The sequence below is a fragment of the Felis catus genome, chromosome F1 (assembly GCF_018350175.1).
Source record: "Felis catus isolate Fca126 chromosome F1, F.catus_Fca126_mat1.0, whole genome shotgun sequence".
Classification (NCBI taxonomy): domain Eukaryota; kingdom Metazoa; phylum Chordata; class Mammalia; order Carnivora; family Felidae; genus Felis; species Felis catus.
Window position 1 is genome coordinate 5,136,451 of NC_058384.1, and position 20,402 is coordinate 5,156,852.

The 20,402-nt window shown below is 47.1% G+C and overlaps 1 pseudogene; it reads right to left on the reverse strand.

Moving 5' to 3' along the window:
• Positions 1-16,538: 16,538 nt before the first annotated feature.
• LOC111558474 lies at positions 16,539-16,666 on the reverse strand (annotated as a pseudogene).
• Positions 16,667-20,402: the final 3,736 nt, after the last annotated feature.

The window sequence follows — 20,402 nt, forward strand, 5'->3', positions numbered from 1 at the left end:
ACATTTGTGAACTTCTCTGGGTCTTAGTTTCCTAATCTGTAAAAAGAAAGACAATACATAGGCAATATTAGCTAACTCACACATTTCAGGTGTTCCAAGGGCTTTTCATTAACCCTCACAACCCTGTGACGGAGGCATTAATACCTCCTTCTACAGGGGAGGAAATTGAAGCCCAGAAGTGACTGGCTCAGGATCACACAGCTAGAGAGAGTGGAGCTTAGTCTATGAGCCCAAGACACTGGCCTTAACCACGGTTCCTGCCTCGGTGGCCCTCACCGCCTGCCATCTCAAACAATGCTGGGGGCCGGGTGGCATACGCTTATGCATATAATACACAATCAAATGTAAGGTATTACTATTTTTCGCTAGGGTTAGCATTTCGAACGTTAGTATTTCAAAAGGGAAATTACCTTAAATAATTAAATTAAATCAAATTACCTTAAGGTAATCTGGTTTTCAAAAAGTTTGTTGGAATCATTCGGTATGCTTTTATTCTTCCAGGGGCCAGCTTTTGATGGGGGAGGTGGGGGTCAAGACTCGTTTCTAATTTTATTTTTTTTAATAAATTTTGTTTAATGTTTATTTATTTTTGAGAGAGAGAGAGAGAGACAGAGCACAAGCAGGGCAGGGGCAGAGAGAGAGGGAGACACAGAATCCGAAGCAGGCTCCAGGCTCTGAGCTGTCTGCACGGAGCCCGACGCGGGGCCCGAACTCACAAACCGTGAGATCATGACCTGAGCGGAAGTCGGACACTTAACCGACTGAGCCACCCAGGCGCCCCAAGACTCGTTTCTAATTTTAAATTGCAAGTGAGGTGAAAAAAAGAGGATTTGAAGTGGACGTTTTCTTTAGAGCAACGCTTTGGTGAGCTTATCTTTTGCATTTAGAGTAGGATTTTTATGTTCGTATTTGAGGGGGATTTTTCAAAGGCACAAGATGTGAAGTGCTAAGTCTGGGAACTGTTCTTGGTGGCGGCAATAAAAACTAACTGCATTGGGAAAAGGAAGATGGAAGGAGAGAACAGCAATGCGGCACACGATTCAGGAGACACTGACCTTCTGGGCAAAGTAACAGATCAGCCCTCAGAAGCGCCATCCCTCCCTCCAAAAAAAAAGGAAGAAAGAAAAGCTTGTCACTAAAGCTGAAACTAAGATGTTCTCCGGTGGGTTTCACTCGTTCATTGGCTTAAGGATGTTTTTTGATCACCTGCTGGGTGCCCGGCTCTCCTCTGGGTCAAGAGGATGCTACCAGCTACAGAGCACGACTCAGGGCTTGAACTCACAAACCGTGAGATCATGACCTGAGCTGCAATCAAGAGTCGGAGGCAACCGGGGCGCCTGGGTGGCGCAGTTGGTTAAGCGTCCGACTTCAGCCAGGTCACGATCTCGCGGTCCGTGAGTTCGAGCCCCGTGTCGGGCTCTGGCCTGATGGCTCGGAGCCTGGAGCCTGTTTCCGATTCTGTGTCTCCCTCTCTCTCTGCCCCTCCCCCGTTCATGCTCTGTCTCTCTCTGTCCCAAAAATAAATAAACGTTGAAAAAAAGAATTAAAAAAAAAAAAAAAAAGAGTCGGAGGCAACCGACTGAGCCACCCAGGTGCCCCCAAAGGATACTTTTTATTATGGAAAAAATACAACCTTTTTCTTCCCCAAGTTTTCATTTAAATTCTGGTTAGCTAAGCAGCAGTGCAGAGCCTGCTTGGGATTCTCTCTCTCCCTGTCTCTCTGCCCTTCCCCCACTTGAGCGCGCACACGCTCTCTCTTTCAAAATAAATAAAATAAAATAAAATTCTAGTTAGTTAACATGTATGGCAGAACTAGTGATTCATCACTTGCATATAACACCCAGTGCTCATCCCAACAAGTGTCCTCCTTAATGCCCATCCCCCATCTAGCCCATCCCCCACCCACCTCCCTCCATCAACCCTCAGTTTGTTCTCTGTCTTTAAGAGTCTCTTACGATTTGCTTCCTTCTCTCTTTTTCCTTCCCCATGTCCATCTGTTTTGTTTCTCAATTTCCACAGATGAGTGAAATCATAGGGTATTTGCCTTTCTGCGATTATTTCGCTTACCATAATACATTCTAGCTCCATCCACATCATTGCACATGGCAAGATTTCGTTCTTTTTTATGGTTGGGTAATATTCCAGTGTGTGTGTGTGTGTGTGTGTGTGTGTGTGTGTGTGTGTACCCCACATCTTCTTTATCTATTCACCAGTCAATGGACATTTGGGCTCTCTCTCCACGTCTTCTTTATCTATTCACCAGTCAATGGACATTGGACATTGGCTGTTGGTGATAATGCTGCTATAAAAACATTGGAGCGCATGTGCCCCCTCGAATCTGTATTTTTGTATCCTTCGGGCAAACACCTAGTAGTGCAACTGGTGGGTCACAGGGTGGTTCTATTTTTTTAACTCTTTGAGGAACCTCCATACGGGGCAAATAAAAACTTTGTGGTGGGAAGTTTCAAACACACACCTAGGTAGAGAGAAGGGCGAGGTGAACCTCCCCGCGCTCAGCGCCCAGCTCCCGCAATTAACAGCTCGCGCCCAGGTAGCCCCACCCACTGCCTCCCACCCCAGCCCAGGATTACGTTGAAGGACACACCAGATGTTGTGTCATTTTTCCCCGAATAGTCTGTCTGTCAAAACTATAAGAACTCTCAACGACCATTTTCACATCTTTGCCTTGGCCATCCAACAACATTGAACTTGTGGTTTATTCCTCCCTCAACTTTTTTTTTTTTTTAATTGGGGTATAGAGGACACACAATTACATTAGTCTCAGGTGTACCTCAGTGATTCAGCAAGTCTGTGTGGTGTGGTGTGCGTGTCGCGGGTGTGGCTACCACCTGCCCCCCCTCCCCCCACTATTATAATTCCATTGACCCTAAACTTTGATGGCACTGTTCTCTCTCCCTCTTCTTGGTTGCTCTCTGACCTCCTCTTCTGAGATATTCTGGGTTGACCTTTCTCCCCTCCCACCCCTCACTTTCCCTGGGGCTTTTCCCTTGGCCGCTGATGTCACTTCCCACACGGCCCAGCCAGCCAGGCCCTCCGGAGGCTGCACTCGCTCTCGGTGGCCCCTTTTCTTCTGAGCCTCAGGCCCTGTCTCCAGCTCCCTGCCTGCTCCCTTCCCAGGGACTTCACTTCAACTTGACCGCTTTGGAACCAAGCTCATCATTCTTCCCTCCAGACCTCCTCCCCTGTGGCCTTCTCCTTCCCGAAAAGGCACCACACCCATGCAGGTGCTCAGTCCATAATCCCAGGGACCCTCTCTTGCCCGCCCCCTTCTTCCCCTCCCATAGCCAATCATCAAAAAGCCCTGTAGATTTTCTCATCCGATAAATCTAATATCTCCTCGCCTTCCTGATTTCCAGCAGGGTTACTGCCACTGGCTGGATTCCGGATGCCTGTAGTTTCCGAACTGGTTTCCCACTTCCACTCCAGCTTCCACCGCATTTGCCCCGGTGCAACTGAATATCCTACCTCGTAATTTACAATGAAGGGGCTCTACATTGTTTTTAGGACAAACACCAAGATCCTTGACAGGGCTCAGCTATCCTCACCATCTGGTCCCTGGCCTTCTGGTCTCATCCTGTGTGGATCCCCGGCTCTCTAGTTACTGCCAAGGTTTTACAAGTATTTTCAGTGGTTTAGTGAAAAAAAATCTCGATTGAGTAGGTAAGTATAAAAGAAATTTTAATTGTTAAGCTTACTCTGTAGACTCATTCTGCCTCTCTCTTGGATAAAATTATGACCACGTCCCAAAGCTTTTTTGGTTTCTGTGTCTGTCACCTGAATAAGTCCTTTCAGAAAATTTAAAGTCTCATTAAGAATTCTGTTGAAACTCCAAATCTGGGGCTCCTGGGTGGCTCAGTCGGTTGGGCGTCTGACTTCCTTCGGCTCAGGTCACGATCTCACGGTCTGTGAGTTCGAGCCCCGCGTCGGGCTCTGTGCTGACAGCTCAGAGCCTGGAGCCTGCTTCGGATTCTGTGTCTCCCTTTCTGTCCCTCCCCTCTGCTAGTGCTCTCGCTCTCTTAAAAAAAAAAAAAGAAAAGAAAAGAAAAGAAAAAGAAACTCCAAATGTATTTAATTTCAAAATGTCCCCGCTTCCCAAGCTTGGGCCTAATTCTGGCTTGGAAATTAGTAGCAGTTTCTGACGCCTGCGGGGCAGGGTGAAGGGGACAGAGCAGCGTTTCCCATGGTGGACAGGGGTGTAGTCTGCAGTGTGGAACCCCTGACCCCACCTCTGGGTGGTCCGGATTCTAAGTGGTGCTCTTAGAGGAATTCCTTCCATGACGCCCACCATGAGGTCCACATATGGTCCCTGGAAACATCTCCCTTTGCTCGGCCATCAGCGGAAATATAGCTCGTTTCCAGGTGATTCTCTTTGCTCTGCCTGCAGACAGGCTGTTCTGCCATGGCTTCTCCCCTTTCACATGCCTGCCGTCAGTCATGACCCCCAACTCCCGAGTGCCCTTGGGGCTTTCGGAGCCCCTCTGGGGACCCTCATCCCTTCCCTGGGATTGAGTGGGCAGAGGACACAGCCCAGCTCCTGACCTCTCGTAAGTTAGAAGACGGTGGTCACCTGGTGCCCGCGGACCTGGCCTGGATCTCCCCCTTTACCAGTCCAGCGTAGACGGTCTGGTCCAGTCGCTATCTCAATCGAGACAGCAGGTAACTTGGAACCTGTTGTTCACCATTTGGCCTTTGGGGCCCTTGCTGAAACGGACACTGAAGAGGTTACCTGCCTTAACCATCCAGACACAACGACGGATGTTTTATCTAGGAACCCTTTAAAGAACTCTTTAAAACATTCCCGGTCCAAGTGACTGCATCAACTTACGAGTAATATACAGTCTGTTGAAATGAAATACACTTTTCTACAATTGGAATTATACTCTAAAAAACAGTTTAGTTTGGCATTGATTTCCATTAGTCCAAATTAATGAGATTCAATGTACTTTATGTCTGTGGCATAGATTTAAATTCTAGATAAAATTGAAAATGTTTTACCTTGGAAGATTTCAAATATACCCCCCAGTAGAGCGAATAACATAATGGGCTCTTAACTAGCCTTTATCTGCTTGAACCATCAACCTCTGGTCCATTTGACTTCATATGTATCATCCTACCCTGCTTTTTTTGCTAGAACATTTAAAAAAAATTTAACATTTATTTATTGTCGAGAGAGAGAGACAGAGCATGAGTGGGGGAAGGGGCAGAGGGAGAGGGAGACACAGAATCCGAAAGCAGGCTCCAGGCTCCGAGCCGTCAGCACAGAGCCCTATGCGGGGCTCGAACTCACGAGCTGTGAGATCATGACCTGAGCTGAAGTCAGACGCCCAACTGACTGAGCCACCCAGGCACCCCTATTTGTTTATTTTTAAATGTTTGTTTATTTTGGGGGGACACAGAGAGAGAGCAAGCGGGAGAGGGGCAGAGGGAGAGGGGGACAGAGGATCTGAAATGTGCTTTGGGACGACAGCAGAGATCCTGACGTGGGGCTGGAACCATGAGATCATAACCTGAGCCCAAGTCGGACACTCAACCGACTGAGCCACCCAGGCGCCCCTCTGTTGCATCATTTTTTTTTTTAGATGTTTATTTTTTGAGAGAGAGAGAGACAGAGAGAGGGAGACACAGAATCTGAGAAGCAGGCTCCAGGCTCTGAGCTGTCAGCACAGAGCCTGACGTGGGGCTCGAACTCATGAGCTATGACATCATGACCTGAGCCGAAGTCAGACGCTCAACCGACTGAGCCACCCAGGCGCCCCTGGGTTTTATATTCTTACCTCTTTTCTTTTATGCTACAAATCTTTGTTCCTAAGATGTTATCGTGACGATTTGCTCCTCCTGTGCGTGTCCCTATTTCTCTCTCTGTCGTCTTTTGCCCTTAGGGTGTACCCCACAGGGGGTGTGCAGTCAGTACTACGATTTAGTCTTTATCTGTTTGGATACAGCACCAATTGGATGCGCAGTTAGATTTGTTTCAGTTGGTCAGACGTTCTGGAAAATTTTAAATGTCTCTGCCCTTTGTTTATTTTATGGTAAGATTATTTCCAGGAGATCGCTTGAGCAAGTACCCTGAGTACATGCATCCAGGAGGGAAGGGGCCTCTGCCATTGCACCTGTGGTCTTCTCTCACCCCTAGAATGCTGGTGCAGGTGCTCAGACACACCTTTACACGGGCCGTCTGTGCCGGGCTCCCTGCCAGGCCATGGCAGGTGACCATCTCTATCACCGAACAAGACAGATATATATATGTTTTTATTGGGGGGGGGGAGGGGCAGAGGAAGAGAGAGAATCTTAAGCAGGCTCCACACCCAGCACAGATCCCGATGTGGGTCTCGATCCCACGACCCTTGGAACATGACCTGGGCAGAAATCAAGAGTCAGACCGTCAACTGACTGAGTCACCTAGGTGCCCATACAAAGGAGATATTTTTTAAAAATCTTTTTTTTTTTTTTAGTGTTTATTTTTGGGAGAGAGAGAAGAGACAGAGGAAGGGCAGAGAAAGAAGGAGACACAGAATCCAAAACAGCTCCAGGCTCTGAGCTGTCAGCACAGAGCCCGATGCGGGACTTGAACTCATGAGCCCTGAGGTCATGACCTCAGCCGAAGTCGGACGCTTAACGGACTGAGTCACCCAGGTGACTCCAAAGGGAGATATTTTTTTATCACTACTTTTCAGGTGGTGAAACGGATTCTCAAAGAGGGCAAGTAACTGTCCAAGTCTGACTACTAGTAGGTGGAAAATCCAGAATTCGATCATGAGTGTGTCTTATCTTAAACGCTGTATCTTTTTCCATTGTGCCATGTTACCTCTCAGAAACAACTCTGTAATGTGTGTGTTATTTCTTTTTTTCCAAATGTTCTTTATTTATTTTGAGAGCCATAGAGCACAAGCCAGGGCAGGGGCAGAGAGAGAGGGAGAGAGAGAATCCCAAGCAGGCTCTGCTCTGTCAGTGTGGGGCCCGACGCAGGGCTTGATCCCACAACCATGAGATCATGACCTGAGTCGAAGTTGTGTGCTTAACTGATTGGGTGACCCCGGCGCCCCAAGTTTATTTTATTTATTTTGAGACAGAGAGAGAGAGAGAGAGAGGGAGAGAGAATGCAGGGGAGGAGCAGAGAAAGAAGGAGAATCCCAAGCAGGCTCTGACTCAGGGCTCAAACTCCCAAACCAGGAGATCATGACCTGAGCCGAAACCAAGAGTCAGACACTGAGCCGACTGAGCCCCCAGGCGCCCCATGTGTGTGATATTTCCGTCTAGAATTTGTTCTGCCCCAGTGCAGGAAAGAGTGAGCGTGTTTATTTTCTACTGCTTAAGACAACATCTGGCATGTTCCTAGCAGCTTTCTTGGTAATGGCCCAAACTGGAAAGGACCCAAGTGCTCATCGGTGGCAGAACGAGAAGGAGTCACTGCTAACATGACAACGTGGGTGAATCCCAGAAATAGAAAGAAGGTTGAGCGGAAAAAGCCAGACCTGAAAGTGTATACACTGTAGGTTACCATCTGCGTAAAGTTCAAAACCAGACAAATCTAAGGTCTCCTCGTCGGGGGGCGGGGGCCGCGTCAGCGAATGGGAGGGGGCAGGAGCGCGGGGTGCCTCCTGCTCTATTTTTTGATCTGGTGTTGGTTACAGGTGAATGTTTGCTTTGTGAAAAGATAAATATTACATCAATATTATTATCCTTACCATCCTTATGTAATGGAAAAAGAAACCGAGGCTTGGGGAGGTTAGATGTTTTGCCCAAGGTCACGTAAAAGTGGCTCAGCCGGTTGGGGCGCGCCTGGGTGGCTCTGTCGGTTAAGCGTCGGACTTCAGCTCAGGTCACGATCTCACAGTCCGTGAGTTCGAGCCCCGCGTCGGGCTCTGGGCTGACAGCTCAGAGCCCGGAGCCTGCTTCGGAGTCTGTGTCTCCCTCTCTCTCTGCCCCTCCCCTGCTCGTGCTCTGTCTCTCTCTGTCTCAAAAATAAATAAAAACATTAAAAAAAATTAAAAAAAAAAGTGGCTCAGTTGGGACTCTAACTTGGTTCTCTGTGAGCTCAGAGTCCATTTCTTAACCATGGCATGTGCCTCAGAAGAGGGGGCACCGGAGGAAGCGTCAGGGTGTAGGAGGGGACACCGGGGGAGTGAGGCTGGCAGGGCGGGAAGGAAGCCTAGAGGTTGGGACACTGTGGGGTACCCAGAGCAGGGGCGAGCCCAGAACAAAGTGTATGCCTGAGGCTCCTGGGAATGTCCTGCAGAGACAGAGGCTGGATCTGGGCTCTGGGTTGAGGCATGGGGTCCCTAAATGGCACCAGGGAGCAGGGACAAGCCTCGGCAGGTGTCTGCTGAGCGGGAATCCTCCCCACCTGCCTTTCCCTGCCCTCAGCCAGCATCCCACCTCTCCCCGCTAAGACACCGCGGGAAGGGGAAGGGTGTGTGCCCCCGGGTGTCTCGGATGAACGAAGCCACCCAATCTCACATCTCCAAAACTAACCAGAATGCCTGACTCCAGTGCATTGTGACAAACGTACATGCACGCCGACCCACGTGCACTTGCATGACACCCTCGGGACGACTGGAGACGTCCGGCCAAATGACAGAGTAAAAATTAGGCTGCTACAGGTTCAGGTTTGCTGTTGTATTGTCTATTGCAGCCTTGTAGAAAAATCACAAGACGCGGGGCGCCTGGGTGGCTCAGCTGCTTGAGCGTCTGGCTCTCTCTCTCCTCTCTCTGCTCCTCCCTCGCTCACAGGTGCGTGCTCGCACTCTCTCCCTCTCTCTCAAATAAATAAATAAATAATTTTATTTAAAAAAAAATTTTTTTTTCAACGTTTATTTATTTTTGGGACAGAGAGAGACAGAGCATGAACGGGGGAGGGGCAGAGAGAGAGGGAGACACAGACTCGGAAACAGGCTCCAGGCTCCGAGCCATCGGCCCAGAGCCCGACGCGGGGCTCGAACTCCCGGACCGCGAGATCGTGACCTGGCTGAAGTCGGACGCCCGACCGACTGCGCCACCCAGGCGCCCCAAGAGTTTTAAAAAATTTGCAAAACTCAAAGCATCTTTTTTCTTGGCCTATGAACAATTCAGAAGCTTTCTATTTCCTTAGCAACACAAAGCACCCGAGACCCAGGATTTATTAAGAGATCACCTGTTCACCCCGTAGAGGAAAGCTAAGCGGCTGTTTACAGGAGCCACTGTTCCCCGCCGAAGATGTAGGCCCGCCAAGCTGACGAATAAAATTCTGTGACCAGCAGCCCTTTCCACGCGCGCATCAGGCAGGACGGTTCTTGGGTTCGCAGTCCCACTTTTGCTCCCCATCTCCGCTCTAAAGCCTTGACCCTGCCAACACCGTCTCTCACTCTTCAGGGGCCCTCGAAGGCCGGCCGGCTGCTCGTGGCAGTCCCCCCAGGGCAGCGTGCCTGGCATGTTTGATGGCGCGTCTGAAGAGCCCTGGAGAGTTTCTGTCCTCGCCACGGGTGTGCTCTCATCTGTATAAAAGACGGATCTGGCAACGTCACCCTTCATCCTCCACGTGTTAGGTCCTAATGTTTCGTTATGATGGCTCATGAGGTTTCGTTATAATAACTTCTTAAATAAATTAAAACTTACTTTAAAGGGGGAGAAAGCTACAGCGTTTTCAGTATCTACACTGTGTTTACACATTGGACCTAACTTTCCAAATAAAATTTGCCGGTTCTGACACTTAACGTAGATCGGGATCAGAGGACAATGGGATAATGGCTTGCTTTGTCCTAATGCTCACGGGGCACTACAGAAACGTGGGAAGTCCCTCTTTACCGGATCAAGCGCAGAGGCTGTGGGCAACGGACAGCACACCCTAGTGGCCAACCCAAGTAATTACCATTACCTTATCAACTGGAAAGGTTAAGTGTAAAAACAAAGCTGTAAAAACCCTCCGGGTGCTTCTGCTGTGAGAAGATTCCACAAATTTCTGCCAGCCAATTTCTTTTTTTATTTTAGCTTTTTTTTTGTTGCAAAAATGAACACGGATACAGAAAAATCACACACGACAAACGGAGAGCTTAATAAATCATAAGGTATATGTTAGTATTTAATACTCAGATTAATACACAAAATTGAGGTGTGAAATTAATATTGAATTTTATATTGACAGACTATTATATTTATATTTAATGTATTCATATTTAATTATAATGCATATATTAATGAATCATCATAGCACCCTTGTAACTACTGCCCAGATCAAGAAATAAATTTTGCCAGCCACTGAGTAGAGCTCCGCCCCCCCCACCACCATGTGCCCCATACTGACCATATTCTTCCACCCAAGTAACCAGTAAGCTGATCACTTGCCTGTGTTTCGTATAGTCCTTTCACCCAGGTAAATACCGTGGGATTCTATAGTTGTCCTTTTAAGGTTTTTCTTCTTACATAGAGACAGCGCATGAGAAGGGGAGAGGGGCAGAGGGAGAGAAAGAATCTGTCCACACTCAGTGCAGAGCCCAAGACAGGGCTCGGTCCCACGACCCTGGGATCATGACCTGAGCCAAAATCAGAGTTGGATGCTGAACCGACTGATGCTGAACCTAGGAGCCCCCATTTAAAATTTTTGATATTATTTTAAGTTTCCCCTTGATCCCTTTCTCAGCCTTATACTTTATCCATTGAACAACCTGAATCCTTTGGCTTGCGAAATTCTCTGTAGTCCGGATGTTGCCCAATGACGTACTCTTGGTACAGGTCAGCAAGTTCTGGATTTCCTGCCACTTGGCGGTTGGATGAAGCTGAGGCGTGGCGAGACCCAGGTCACTCCCGTTGGCGAAATCATAAGTGGTGATGTGATCTTGAATCAGGAGGCATAAAACCCTCCGATTCCCTTTTGTTATGTTAGCAGCCATTGCTGCTTAATGCCTAAATCCATTAATTCATTGGGAGTGCAGAGTGGTAACACTCTAATTCCATCACTTCTCTTTCATTTCTTAGTCGTAACACTTTCATATGGAAATGCTGCCCTTCATCTACCATTTGCTTTCCCAGCGGTACAATTCGTGTGGAAAGGTAGGAAAAAGTGCTGCATTCTTTCCAGTTATGTACCGGTTTTTCAAGCATCCCCCAAATGTGATGATATTTATTTATTTATTTATTTTAAAGTAAGCTCTATGCCCATCATGGATCTCATGACCCCAAGATCAAGAGTCACATGCTTTACTGATGGAGCCAGCCAGGCACCCAGGTTTAAAATATATATATATATATATATATATATATATATATATATATATACATATTTAAAAAATATATATATATTTAAAATATATATATATGTATATTAAAAAAAATATATATATATATATATATAATTAAAGGGGCACCGGTGGCTCAGTCGGTTAAGCTTCCGACCTCGGTTCAGGTCACTATCTTGTGGCTTGTGAGTTCGAGCCCTGCATGGGGCTCCGTGCTGACAGCTCAGAGCCTGGAGCCTGCTTTGGATTCTGTGTCTCCCTCTCTCTCTGCCCCTACCTGGCGCTTGCGCTCTGTGTCTCTCTCTCTTTCTCAAAAATAAATAAATATTAAATTTTTTTAAAAATAAAAAGTATATAATTATGAACCTATGGATTTAAATTTTTTTTTCAATGTTTTTTATTTATTTTTGGGACAGAGAGAGACAGAGCATGAGCGGGGGAGGGGCAGAGAGAGAGGGAGACACAGAATCGGAAACAGGCTCCAGGCTCCGAGCCATCAGCCCAGAGCCTGATGCGGGGCTCGAACTCACGGACCTCGAGATAGTGACCAGGCTGAAATCGGACGCTTAACCGACTGCGCCACCCGGGCGCCCCGAACCTATGGGTTTAAATTTCAATGCCTTGGAATTACTGAAGCAGAAATGACTCCACCTTTGGCAAGTGGATGCCTCTTACCATTGGCTCCTGAATCCTTTTTACAGTATCTAGTCGTCTAAGACAGCTTTGCTGCCATCTGATATGATTAAGTGATGTCACAGGGTCAATGTATACATTTCCTGCCTCAAACCAGGAATCAGTCATTTCTTCAAGAAGCCTGGGTTTCTGTTAGTGGGAAATGGTATTTCAGAATAATAATCAGCACTAAAGATGCTCATTGCTACTGTTGTTGGTTGCTGTTTTCTTTCTGAGCCTTGTCGGTGGAGGTTGTATATAATAATATAATATAATATAATATAATATAATATAATATAATATGTAAAATATAAATATAGTATAATATGGTATAGTATAATATAATAATACAGTATAATATAATATAGTATAGTATAATTTGGTATAGTATAATATGGTATAGTGTAATATAATATATAGTATAATATGGCACAGTATAATATAATATAGCATAATATAATATAGTATAATATAATATGATATGATATGATATAATATACACAAATACTCCATCTATTCATACGGATACTTCAAATTCAGGACCACAAGATTTTTGCTTAACCGCTTCTGTCTTACAGCTGTGTACCCCTTCTTCCAAAATTGAGTAGAGGGTTCTCAAAAACAAAATGGATAAGAGACTATCCCATACTTACTCATTTGCTTTTTCCTTAATACTCCTACAACAGTCTCACAAACACTGCCAATATGACTACTAAAAAGGTTTTTTTAAAAAGCCCTTTTCTGCATGCTCCATCACCTTGTTCTTGCCCTATTAAAAACAAAAAAAACAAAAAAATGTTGTCAGAGCGTGTGGCCATATTGCAAATTATACTCACTCTCTTTTAACTCTCATTTAGTCTTAATTCCATATGTATATATACACATATGTGTAGATAGTGTTCATACAGTTCACAAAATGCCTTTTCATTTAGGCTGTTCAGAGAATTCAGTAGGCATTATGATTTTTTTCTATTTTACAGATGAGAAAGTGGGGCCCAGAGTGGCTGGGTATCTTGTAGGAGGTCAGAAGACCTAAGGAACAGGCTAAATGGCACACATTCTGGATCATACTCTCATTTTTGTTGCCTGTGTCGTGGGTCATTTCTATCTTCCATGCACAAGAAGATGTACACATGTGTGCATGTGCACACACCCCCTCTCCTTGTCGCTAACTCTGTGAAATGGTTCTTAAAATTTTATTCCATTTTCTTCAGGGGTAAGCTGAGAATCCGCCATTATAGGAGGTTCATGATGTTATTGCAAATCTTACCACCAGGTGTCGCCCTAGTATACCTGCGCAGGTTTCCTATATTGGTGAATTCCAAGGATTGATACTTCAGCTACTTTTACTTTTATTTTTTATTTATTTTATTTTTTAAAATTTACATCTAAGTTAGAATATAGTGCAGTAATGATTTCAGGAATAGAATCCAGCGATTCATCACTTACATATGACACTGAGTGCTCATCCCAAGTGTCCTCCTTAATGGCTCTTGCCCATTTAGCCCATCCCCTCCCCCCAACCCCTCCGGCAACCCTCTGTTTGTCCTCTCTATTTAAGAGTCTGTTATGTTTTGTCCCCCTCCCTGTTTCTATACTATTTTGGCTTCCCTTCCCTTATGTTCATCTGTTTTGTGTCTTAAATTCCACATGTGAGTTGAAGTCATATGATATATGTCTTTCCCTGATGATAATTCAGCTAACTTTAAGTAAATCCATCATGCAACTTGAAACAGCCAAAGAGAGTAATGAGGATTAAAGAGGTGAAGAGGGTGATGTTGTACAAGAAGACCAATGGAAGGGCGTCCAACTTCAGCTCAGGTCATGATCTCACGGTTCATGAGTTTGAGCCCCGCGTCAGGCTCTGTGCTGACAGCACGGAGCCTGGAGCCTGCTTTGGATTCTGTATCTCTGTCTCTGCCCCTCCCCTGCTCACGTTCTGTCTGTCTTTCTCTCAAAAATAAGATAAACATTAAAAAAATTAAAAAAAAAAAAGAAGTGAAACGTGGGAAGAGGGGATTTTTTTCCACTTTGCAATTGGCTTTACAAGGCAGAATACTTAACCTTCGTTGCTATATATAATTCTTAAAAAAAATTTTTTTTAATGTTTATTTATTTTTGAAAGACAGAGACACAGAGTGTGAGTGGGGGAGGAATCCAGAAACCGTGGGACCTTTTTAGAAAAAGAATTGGGGCACCTGGGTGGCTCATTTGGTTGAGTGTCTGACTTCGGCTCAGGTCATGATCTCACCGCTCGTGAGTTCGAGCCCCACGTCGGGCTCTGTGCTGACAGCTCGGAGCCTGGAACCTGCTTCTGATTCCGTGTCTCCCTCTCTCTTCCCCTCCCCCACTCATGCTCTGTCTCTCTCTCTCTGTCAAAAATAAATATTTAAAAAAATTTTTAAAAAAGAAGAAGGCAATCTTAATTTTCTTTTCTTTTTTTTTTTTTGAACGTTTATTTATTTTTGGGACAGAGAGAGACAGAGCATGAACGGGGGAGGGGCAGAGAGAGAGGGAGACACAGAATCAGAAACAGGCTCCAGGCTCTGAGCCATCAGCACAGAGCCTGATGCGGGGCTCGAACTCACGGACCGCGAGATCATGACCTGGCTGAAGTTGGACGCTTAACCGACTGCGCCACCCAGGCGCCCCAAGAAGAAGGCAATCTTGCCTAACAATGCAAACCTTGCTAACAAGTTCCCTTCTTCTTTTTTTAAATGCCCCCTTTCTGCTTTTAAAAACCCTGCTTTTGTTAGAGCTCTCCTCTCGCCAGATGGGATGCTACCCCATTCACGAATTATTTAACAAAGCCAATTAGATCTTCAAATTTACTTCGTTACACTTAAAAAAAATGTTTATTTACTTTTGAGAGGGGGTGAGGTGCAGAGAGAGGGAGTCAGGGGATCCAAAGTGGGCCCTGCACTGACAGCAGAGAGCCCGACGTGGGGCTTGAACCCACGAACCGTGAGATCACAGCCTGAGCCGACATCAGGCGCTTAACCGACTGAGCCACCCAGGTGCCCCCCAATTTTGTTTTTTAACAATACTTCGCGTTAATGCTTACTGGAGGAGCCACCTGAAATGAGCTACCTTCACAAAGCCGAAGGGCTTACACCTCAGACACCCCAGAAACAGCTCCCTCTAACCTGCAGGGCTGTGTTCTTTAAGGCACACTTCCTTACCTCTCGGCTTAGGATCGTCCCCAGGTGGAGGGGGAGGGCCCCTGGGTTCCATTAACGTCTAGGAGCAAGACCGTATGTGGTTGTACAAATTAAGTCACACATTCCGTGCCGCCCCGTTCGGCTTTCTGCAGTGGTGGACATATTCTACTTAGGCACAGTCTATCATCGTTGCCTCTCACTGCACTTGGAATGTGACCAGTCCAACTGAGGAGCTGAATTTCTAAATTGAATTGCTATAAATTAATTTAAAGAGCCCCATGTGGTTTTTAGCTACAGCACGAGACAGCGCAGCTCTCTACAGAAAATATAGAAACGCGGGCACGAAGGCCTTCCTTGTCACGGACGTTTCTGCTTCTGGGATAGCGTTTCAATAATAATAATAATAATAATAAAGTATCATTTTGAAAAGTTTGATAAATATAAATAAATCAACGTAAGGCTTTTTGTTTATGAGGAAAAGAGAGGGTCGATACCTTTAAAGTTTTAAACCACCAGGCAAAGGTCTGATTGAAAACAATTGGAGGGTTTAAAAGAGAAATCTGAGGGGTTTTTTCCCCCTAAAAGGAGGATCTTATTAACCACAAATTTTAACACCAAAATAAAAGCGCTTTGGGGATTGTGAAAATTACATATGAAGAGGAATTATAGCAGTAAATGACATGAGTCTGGATTAATATTATAGTTTCTGTCTTGCTCACTGAGCCTTACTTCACTTATCAGGAAAGCCCTGCAAAACCAAGTGGAAAACTCTGTCCCAGGAAGTAGGATATATGTTGGTTCAGCTACGCCAGTGGGTCTCAGCCCTGGCGGCCCACTGGAGCCATCTGGGCACCATTTAATGCGACACTGGTGCCTCTACCCCATCTCCGGAAATGCTGGTTTGATTTTACCACTCGGGGGCCAGACCAAACTTCCCGGGTGATTGTACTCAGAAATCACTAACCTAGGTACTCACCAGCAGGGGATGCTAAGGTTCAGCTGGAGCTGAGAACCAGACCTGTAAGGCGGAGCTAAGGCGCTGGTCACCCTGATCTGTTAGTGCTGTTAATTCAAGCAAGACACAGACTTGTTGTTCAAATACAAATTCAAGAAAGTCCTGAGGTTTTTGTTTGTTTTTGTTTTTGTTTTTTACCACCTTGCATGTGGGAAGGGAGGGGCAATGATCCCTTTCCGGCTTAACACATGAAAATCACAGGCGTTTAGAAAATGGAGATGTCCATTTCAATGGAATTACTACCAAGGAACAAACTATTAAGTGAGATGATCAGTACTATAGACATCTTAAGGGTTCTTTTTTTAAAAGATTTTTTTTTAAAAGTTTATTTTGAGAGAGACAGCATCAGTGGGGGATAGGCAGAGAGAGAAGGAGAGAGAATCCCAAGCAGGCTCTGTGCTGTCAGCGGGGACCCAGACACGGGGCTTAAACCCATGAACCGGGCATGAGATCATGACCTGAGCTGAAATCAAGAGTCCGATGCTTAACCGACCGAGCCTCCCAAGCACCCCTTAAAGGTTATTTTCAATTAGCAATAATCGCACCTCGGCTAAACCTCATTGGCTACGAGACTGCCACTGTGCCAAGCTTAAAGGTTATTTTCAGAATGCTCTCTGAAATCCCAAGATCTTACCAGATCTTTGACCGGAAGTAACGTTCGCAAGGATGGTTTATGCTGTAGAAGAGAGTATCCACTTGCCTTCAGTGTGAGGGGGCATACACGCGTTTCTCTACTCATTTTGATGAGCTGTCTCTCGCCTGCCATTAGAAAAGCCTGCAGTTTTCAAGGCTAAGTGCTTGCACTCCGTCAGTGAACACCGAGCAGGGGGCGGAATGCAAACCAAGAAGATGAAAACTTAAAATATGATTGAAAAAAAGGGGAGAGGCGAATTAACAAAGGAGGGTGAGGATTGCAGTGTCTGCCTTTGGAACGTGCACCTGTTAGCTTCCGGAGGTCAGGTTTTGCTGTGGGGTTCGCAGCATCTCCGGGGAAGCACCATGGTTGTGACTCTTCCGATCCCAGCCTTGTAAACCAGAAAGGTTCACAGGGCCTGTGACAAACCAGAATATACGAGTCTTTAAAGATTTGTACTGGTGAGATGTCACAGCTTCTCTGTAGAAGCTGCTCCCCCGGTTACTCCCCTTTACAACAGGACACGCCTTCCATGGTTTGAACTTGACCCTTCCCCGCTGTGGCCAAAGCATATTCATCCTGTAGAGACACAGTAAGCGACCCCTCAGCATCCTTTTTTCTTTTTATTTATTTATTTATTTATTTATTTATTTATTTATTTATTTTTGGGACAGAGAGAGACAGAGCATGAACGGGGGAGGGGCAGAGAGAGAGGGAGACACAGAATCGGAAACAGGCTCCAGGCTCTGAGCCATCAGCCCAGAGCCTGACGCGGGGCTCGAACTCACGGACCGCGAGATCGTGACCTGGCTGAAGTCGGACGCTCAACCGACTGCGCCACCCAGGTGCCCCAGCATCCTTTTTTCAAAAAAAAAATTTTTTTTAAGTGATCCCTACACCCAACGTGGGGCTCGAACTCACAACCTCGAGATCAAGAGTCACACGCTCCACCGACCGAGCCAGCCAGGCGCCCCCACCCCCCACGTCCTTTTGATAATAGACAAGCTTCTTCTTCTCTCTGCTAATAAATTCCATTTCTTTATTTTTAAATTTTTTTTCAACGTTTTTATTTATTTTTGGGACAGAGAGAGACAGAGCATGAATGGGGGAGGGGCAGAGAGAGAGGGAGACACAGAATCAGAAACAGGCTCCAGGCTCCGAGCCATCAGCCCAGAGCCCGACACAGGGCTCGAACTCACGGACCGCGAGATCGTGACCTGGCTGAAGTCGGACGCTTAACTGACTGCGCCACCCAGGCGCCCCAATAAATTCCATTTCTTTTCTCCAAGTGCTGTTCTGTGTCAGGCGTTGTAGGAAGTATTTTATCTGGTTTCACTTAACCCTTCGATAGACCTTTGGAGTGGTAGCATTATTCCCATTTTACCGATCAGGAGACTGAGGTTTAGAGAGATCAAGTGTTCTCCCCGAGGTCAAACTCCCGGTAAGAGCGGGAGGCCGAGATCAGCCCATTTCCTCTGGACTTCTGGCACCAGGCTATGGCCTCACCGCCTGGGCCTCGGTGGTCTGACGGCAGGGAGGCCGGAGAGGGGCCCCGCTGCGGTCATTTCTCCGCAGTACTCGGGGTGTAAGCAACCATACCTCCCATGCGACCGCTAGGGAATCATCCTCTTCGCGTGGGCTCAGGCCTTCCTGTCCACGAGGCCACCCGCAGTGGGGAGCACGCAGTGTGGCTACCGTGAACCTTCCTGGTCACCGGGAGATGGAAGTGACCTAAACAGACAAAACTGCCGGCCCGCAAAGGTGTCTGAGAGGGGGGAGGAACAACGAACACAAGTAAGTAAAGTGCATAAAGGGTACGTTAGGGTGCAATGAATCTTGAGAAAAGCTTGGCTTGTGGTCAGTGGGGTGGCGGGGTCAGTGTGTCTGGATCCGGTGAGTAGGGGAGCAGTGTGGCTGTTGGCAGTTGGGGGGGGTGGTGAGTGGGGGCAGCAGGGATGAGGGCGGAAAGACAAGGGGTGCGGCCAGGAAGGGCGCTGGTCCCCCCTAAGGTCTCCAGCTTCCCTCTGCATGAAACGGAGAGGCGCTGGGTGATGGAATTTAACCAGATGGTTCGGGAAGCTTTGTTGAGGGTAGAATAGAGGGGACAAGCACAGAAGCAGCCAGGCCCGCCAAGAGGCTGTCGCGGTAACCCAAGTGAGGGGTGACCGTGGCTTGAACGAGGGTGGAGGCAGTGGAGGGGGGGTGAACAGTGGTCAGATCTTGGATGTTCTGACGGTGTGGCCCGAGACATTTGCTAACAAACGGGTGTGTTGGGGGAGAAAAGAGAACAATCGAGGATCATATCAACGTCTCTGGCCTGAGCAACGGGAACACTTTTGTCTCGAGCGAGCTGGGGAAGACGGCCGGAAGGGCCGTGAGCTCCGTGTGGGGCCTCGTTAACCTGCCGGTTACGCAGCCGGGTGAGGACCCGGGAGCCGCTGGGTTGTGGGTGTGCAGCTCAAGGGAAGGGTTCTCGCTGAAGGTAGCACATTTGTGGATCATCACACGCGGCTGACCTTGAACGACAGCGGGGTTGGACTGTGCGGGTCTACTTACACGCGGATTTGTTTTCTGATAAATACAGCACAGCGAACGTGTTTTCTCTTCCTTAGGAGGTTTTGGTTTTTTATTTTTACTTTCTTAAATTATTTATTTAGTTGGAGAGAGACAGAGACAGCGCAAGGCGGGGAGGAACAGAGAGAGAGGGAGAGGGAGAATCCCAAGCAGGCTCTGCACTAACAGAGCAGAGCCCGACTTGGGGCTCAGTCTCACGAACGGTGAGATCATGACCTGGGCGGAAGTTGGACACTTAACCGAATGAGCCACCCAGGCGCCCCTCCTTATGGGTTTTTATCTTTATGAGACACAGAATCTGAAGCAGGATCCAGGCTCTGAGCTGTCAGCACAGAGCCCGACGCGGGGCTCGAACTCACGGACTGTGAGATCATGACCTGAGCTGAAGTCGGATGCTTAACCCACTGAGCCACCCAGGCGCCCCTCCTTATGAGTTTTTAAGTAACATTTTATTTTCTCTAGCTTCCTTTGTTAGATGAATACAGTGCATAATACATATAACATACAAAATATGTGTTAATTGACTGTGTTATCAGTAGGGCTTCTGGTCATCAGTAAGCTGTTAGTAGTTATGTTTTCTGGGACTCAAGAGTTATACCGGACTTTTGACTGTGTGGGCCCTGTTGCCCCTACACCCGTGTTGTTCAAGGGTCAATTGTAGTATTTAAAGTTTACTTATTTATTTTGCGAGAGCGAGTGGGGGAGGGGCAGAGAGAGAGAGAGAGAGAGAGAGAATCCCAAGCAGGCTCCACACTGTCAGCTCAGAGCCTGACATGGGGCTCGAACTCACGGACCACAAGATCGTGACCTGAGTGTCAATCAAGCATCGGGTGCTTAACTGACGGAGCCACCCAAGTGCCCCAACTGTACATAAGCCACTAGGGTGGATGAAACCCCCCCATGGGAGCAAGAGAGAAAAGGTCCAGAGATCGAGGCCTGCAGCACGCTGACACGTAAGGTCACAGAAGTGAAGAGGGACCCACAAGGGCATTGGGACACATGGCTGAGAAGTAGGGGTGAGCCCGGACAGGAAAAGGAGCTTTAAGAAGCAGAGAACATGAGCTGTGTCACATGTGGTGGAGGGGGTGACAAGACGGTTGGCAGCACAGGTGGCCTCC